At 47.8% G+C, this 6,000-nt stretch overlaps 1 protein-coding gene across 7 annotated transcripts in view; it reads left to right on the top strand.

Moving 5' to 3' along the window:
* Nucleotides 1-961: 961 nt before the first annotated feature.
* The window catches only part of NCOA1 (nuclear receptor coactivator 1), a 260,566-nt gene continuing 255,527 nt past the window's right edge, over nucleotides 962-6,000 (top strand). For 5 of the 7 annotated variants that reach the window (XM_067007989.1, XM_067007981.1, XM_067007992.1 and 2 more), the window contains exon 1: nucleotides 962-1,033. The gene's annotated coding sequence lies outside the window, so the exon portion shown is untranslated. Of the gene's footprint in view, nucleotides 1,034-1,319; nucleotides 1,553-6,000 lie in introns of those variants that run through there. The other 2 variants (XM_059079160.2, XM_067007982.1) reach the window with 2 other exon arrangements.

Below are 6,000 nucleotides of genomic sequence, written 5' to 3'. Positions count from 1 at the left end.
GTAAAATGAAGGGGGCAGATGATCTTTCTTTTCCCTTATCTAATAGCCTGTGAAATCATCTAGGCAACCAACTCCCAATTTTACAGAATAAAAAAAGGGCTGCGGATGTGTCTCGCTCAAAGTAATACAAGAAATTAGCGGAGGGACAGGCCAGAACCCACTCCACCCGGGTCTACTGCGCCCCTCGCCGCTCCACACCTTCCCGGACAGATCAGGCCAGCGGGAGGCTGCAGGCCGGGCGGCCTAGCTGAAAGCACCCTGGGGTTCAAGGCGGCTTCCCGGCAGCAGTCATAGGAACGCCCCGAGGGGAGGGGAAGAGTTAGGGCCTCCTTTCCCACACTTCGTTAGGACGCGGGCCGGGGCGGGACCGCGGCAGCCCTCCCTCGGGCCTGCGGCCGGCAGAGGGCGCGGGGCAACTCCTCGTTTCGCTGCCGGGCGGGCGGGGAACTGGTTGTCCCCGGAGCGCCGTCTGAGATCGCGGGCACCGGATCGCGGCGGCCGCGCCGGCCGAAGAGCCCAGGGGCAGCGCAGAGGGCAGGACGGCGGGAAGTGGGCGGGGCGGCCCGGAGCCGGCGGGGCGGGGCGGGGCGGGGCGGGGCGGGGGCGGGGCTGCGAGCGGGGGGCGGGGGGCGGTGGCGGCGGCGGCGGCGGCGGCGGCGGCGGCGGTAGCCGAGGAGGAGGAGGAGGAGGAGGAGGAGGAGAACATGGCGGCCGCGGAGAGCGGCTGAAATGCCTGTTTTTCAGGCCAGGCGAGCGGGAATCTGAGGCGATTCTCTGAGCCTTCTCCTCAGACGGCTGAACCGCGGTCTCGAGCGCTTCGACTGCCCTGTTCCCTGCTGCTCCCTCGAGTGCAGCCTGCGCCCGGTCCGTTCTGCATCCCCCTGCGGGGGGACTCCTGCTCCGGAGGAGGGGGCCGGAGAGCCGCCGCGGCGGCGGGCTCCCGGCCCGAGCAGCGGCGGAGGCCGCGGCGGCGCCGCCACGGTCGCGGGCGAGCGCGGCGCCCGTCAGCGCGGCCCAGAGGCGGCGGCGGCAGGTGAGTGGCAGGCGGCGGGCGCCGAGCCTCCCGGTGGGTGCAGCTGTCACGAGCCGCGCGGCCGCCGAGGCCCTAGGGGGCGGGAGCAGCTGGTGCCCCTCCGCCCGCCGCTCTCCTTTCTCTCCGTTCCGTTCCCCCTCCCAGTTTCCCCGACTTCTCCCTCGGCCTCGCGCGGCTGGAGGGGGCGGAGGTCGCAGCTGTCACGGGCACCAGCTGGGGGCTGCGCCGCGGATGGAAACTGCTGCAGCAGCGACTTCCCTGCCCCGTTTCCCAGTTGCCCTAGTTAGAGCGGACGGGGCGAGCATCCGCGGAGGGTGCGCGAGGCTCGCGGCCGCCGGCCCGGCGTGGGGAGAGGCGCCCCGAGCCCGCGGGCGCTCCCCGCCGCCGAGAGGGGGAGCCGGAAGTCGGCGCGGGCGCCCCTCGGCCCCGGCGAGCGCGGTGACCTTGGCAAGCCCGGTAACCTCTCTGAGTCTCGCTTGCTGGGACTGCGAAATGGGGATGACCGTGGCGAGCCTTCTTGTAAGCGCAGCCTCCGACGGCGCTTCTGTTTACCCCCGCGCACTTGCTTTACCCTTCTCCAGACGAGGGATTTCGGAGGCAGAAACGGGATGGATAAGTGAGATTTTCCTGTTATGTTTAGGGTTTGATCCCCTTCGTCGGATTCTGCTGAAAGGATTTAGGAAGGGGAACAAACATGTTGGCTGGAAGACTGAGAGGTGGGATGGGTTAATGGTCAGCGACAGAACTCGAGCCGTTCCCTAGTCGCTTGGAAGAGAAATGGAGAAACCGGACACCAGGGTCCCTGCTCTTACTACCCAGCTGTGTTGTTTTTTGTTTTCTGTTTTTAAAGCAGTCACTCCTATAGACTAGACACTGCCTCGGTTGACGATGTTAGAGGGAGACGGAGGGTTTGACAATAAAGCCTGTATGTGTGACAAGGAGAGTCCGTGCTGCTGCGGCTGCAGTTTGGTGGGGAGGAAAACTTTAAGTTGGAGGATCTTTTAGCCTTTCGGGCTGGGCTCTTTTCGTTCACTGTAGGTGTTGAAGAGGCAGGTGTCCTTGTGGAGAAGGTGACATTTTTTTTCTTTTGAGACGGTGAATTTTTAATGCTGAGCATGATGGTGGTGAATGAAGGGTTCTGGAGTGAATTGCAGTCCCAGCACCCTCTGTTGATGCCAAGAGTAATCTCTGTGGCGATGATTTGTGAGGGCTGAGGCTTTCACTTCAGTGATTAAGAAATCTTCAAGTGTCTGTGTAAAACATTGCTGCGGTGAAGCTTAGATTATACTGTACAGCTGAAGGGATGGAGTTCAGGGGTTAAATTTGTTTGAGGTTTGTCTTCAATTTTGGAATTGGTTGAAGGTTAGTCTCAAAAAAAAAAAAAAAAAAAAAAAAAAAAAAAGTTGGCCAAAGGGGCCTCTCAGCTTGTTTCACAGAAGCTGTGATGTAGTAGGAAGGGGGTCAGATTTCATGTTGAGAATAATATAAAAAGAAAGTGTTTGCTTGGGTCTTTTGGCTCTTGAACTAGAAATAGTTTTGGGTTAAAAGTAGCAGTGAGGTTTGATTCAGCTTAATAAATGGGCATTCCTTGAACTATGTCAGAAAACAGATGCAACTGCAAGTGTTTCTTTTTTATCTCCTGTACTCTGTGGAAGGGTCTAATTTGGTTTTGTTAACTAGCGTTGGAAATGGTTTCCCTCTATTTCTTATTCAGATTTTATCCTTTGGGAACAATGGATCAAAAAGGGGGCCTGAATAGGGAATATATGGTTTGGAGAGAAAATGCAGGGATGCTGCTTATAAGAACAGGCATTTGGTTTGATTTTTGTAAACACTTTGCGCTGATTATTTATTTCATCTATTTAACTCACAATGAAGTTTGAATTTTAAGGTGCAGAATTTGAATTTTCCATAGTTTATAGTTGATCTTTTTCTCATTTCCTTCTGAGAAAATCTGTAGGATTGTGTCTTTTAAATTACTTTTTGTGTGGTTTAAGCCAAGGGAGTATTTTAGATCTGCATTTTTGGTAAGTGGTTTTATTGAAAAAAAGTGCTTGATGGAACTAATGGTGATTGTTCCACTTAAACTGGGATTATATAGACAATGCATTTTCCTGCCTCTTTCTGCCAACATTTGTTTTTCTTTCTCCTTCAATTCCAGGGTTTCATTTCTAGAAATCTGGGCTGGAAACAGAAGCAGCAGTTTGTATAATACCAAGAACTTGCTTATGCCAGGAAGCTGTAAGGGTAGCATGAAGTGGGTGTGGTATAAAGATACTGCCACTATTTAAGACATTTTAACTGTTGAGGGAGTCCAGGGTCAAACTTTAATTTTTGTTGAATTTCCTGTTTTCTTTGTATGTGTTAATCTTTTGGTGGGCAGAGGATTGGGTTGCTATGGTGCTGACTGGTGTATATTGTGAAATCACTGGAAGGGTGCTAAATAAGCCTAAATAATTTAAAGATGTTGTTCCCAGGATGGAATGTTCTCTGCATGTACTGTTGATCCTGCTAATCCAGTGATGGGTCTTCACCAGGACTAAATGTTGAGTAGGTGATGAGGGTGGTATAGAGGTGCTGAAAGGTGGAGTGGGGAAGAAAGGATATTGGACATTCTTTGAAAATCTTTTCTCTATTGGACTGTATATCAGAGTATGGTTTATAATTCTTTTTAAAGGACATCTCTGTCCTCATCGATTTCACATAACTTCTCTTACATACTACCTTTGTTCCTTACTTAAGTTTGTCTTTATTGCCTTATCCCCCAAGGGCTCCACATTGTTTGAATATGTTGCATATCTTTTGGGGTTGGTTGGTCTTAAACCATATGGTAAAATAGATTTCACTTTAGGGCAAGTATGGGAGGTCAACACACGCACACACCACCGAGTAGAATCTTCTTCAGTCATGGGGCGAGGAGATCCCCAGGATTCTCATTATTGTCTTGGCAGTGATTTTTACTTTCTGCCTGTGATAATCACGGAATTCTCAGAGGGCCATCAGCTGCTTTCCTAGCATAGGTCCAAAAACATGTGATGGGCTCCTTTTCACATTACTTCCAAATATCGGGTGCAGAAGAGTGTGGGATTGTTTGAAGTGCATGTGTTTCAGGAGTTGAATGACAGAGCAGTATTTCCAGTCTTGGGCTGCAGAACCATACAAATTTCTCCCCATCTTGTACAACTTTCCTATGAGTTGGACAGACTAGACTGTAGGAAAGGACTTCTTCATTGCTTCTCTCCCAGGTTAACCAGTAGCTTAGCTCTTGGTAATTGGTCACTAAGGATGGACCTTATGATCTCTAACCTTTTTTCTTACCATTGGAGGTGAGGTCTAGTCATTTCAAGCCTTTCTTTCTCTCTTCTGTTTTACTCAGACTTTGCGCCTCTCTCTCAACATATGGGGTCAGCGGTCATAAAATGGCCTAGTGGCAACTGTGTACCATTCTTGGTTGCTTAGTTTAAGGAGGAGGTGCAGGTTTTTTCCTTTAGTTGAATTCCGGATGATGTTTTGTGGGTACACAGTATTTGGATTAACATAAATTATTATTTTATATTTCTGCAAGATACATGGTTGAATAAGAAGAATTATTACGAAACACTGACACCAACATTTAAGTCTGGTTCTAGAAATGCAAGTAGAGTTGGTTGTTGAATCCATGCTTCCTCCCCCATTCCCCCATCTGCAACACAGTATTTTTGAGGCTCCTTGAAATGACAGGCTTTTAGAAAAGCTTAGTATAGTTATCATATTTTGAAGATAAATAGCTTATGCCAAAACAGAAGCTATAGTCACTGGAGGAGTTGTAGAAGACTTCACATTAATCAGTCTAGTCACCCTCATCTTAGATATATTTTGATCTAATCTCTCCCCATGGGTATGTTTCAGTGTGGAGGGTGGGAAGTTGGGCTTTACTGAGAAGTCCTGGACCTGACCACTGGGAACAGACAGATGAGATCCATAACAATAGGTGCAAGCACAGAAGTGAAATACACATATTAACAGGGCCAGAAGTCTAATAACACTGGTTTATCAAATGCTTCCAGAGTGCTACTTCATTTTTGCCTTGTAATTTTGAGGCAGTTTTTAAGCTTCTTTTGAGAATGGATGTTTGACTTCAGACACGGGAATGGTGCCCTGGCTCTTTTACTTAGTAGATGTAACCTTGGGCTAGGTATTTAACCACAGTAAACCTCAGATTTTCGTGCTTAAAATTGGAATAATGTACTTAAACTCATATTGTTGTGACCTTTAAATTAACTTATTGTATTAAATAACAAGATATGTCTAGCATAATGATTGGCAGGTAGTTAAGACTTTAATAATGTTTTCTACATTTCCATAACCGAAACACATCACTGCCTAATCCATCATCAGATTATCTGATTCTTTTCTTTGCAGTTTCTTGCATTTCCCCCTTTATTTCTGCCTCTACAGTCTGGTCCTCCTGTCATTTTGCACATGGAGTAACTAGCATCACATGAACTCTGTGGGCCTGAGTTTCTTTTTCATTAGATGAGCATATTGGTCTGAATTCACATTTCTTCTTGTGCTGAAATTCTGTGATTTGTAGGTTTATAGCTGTTTGCCTGCATGCATTTGCCTCTCTAATTCATCCTACATATAAATGTTGAAAAAATTCTTTGCTGAAATATTTTTTGATGTTATTGTTTTTAGTGGAGACTCTCTGTGAACAAATTTTTCAAATGTAAATCATTTAAACTGTTCTTGTATTTCTCATTCCAGAAAATTTGCTGCAGATGGCATATGCAGAAATGCTTTGTAAACTGTAAAGTGCTACACAAGTGAAGAAAGTATTATAATCACTTGTAGATATCTTGCTTCTTCGATTTTACATGTTTCATTTCTTTATTTAAATTGTATTCCTTTTTCCTTTATCTCTTGACCTTCAGGAACAGTCAGAGCTGGTATGTTCTCTAGAAAGCTTGATTTTTATCACACTCCTT

Source organism: Kogia breviceps, chromosome 11 (genome assembly GCF_026419965.1).
Source record: "Kogia breviceps isolate mKogBre1 chromosome 11, mKogBre1 haplotype 1, whole genome shotgun sequence".
NCBI lineage: Eukaryota > Metazoa > Chordata > Mammalia > Artiodactyla > Physeteridae > Kogia > Kogia breviceps.
Note: the sequence above shows the minus strand (reverse complement) of the source record. Positions and strands in the feature narration are given on the sequence as shown.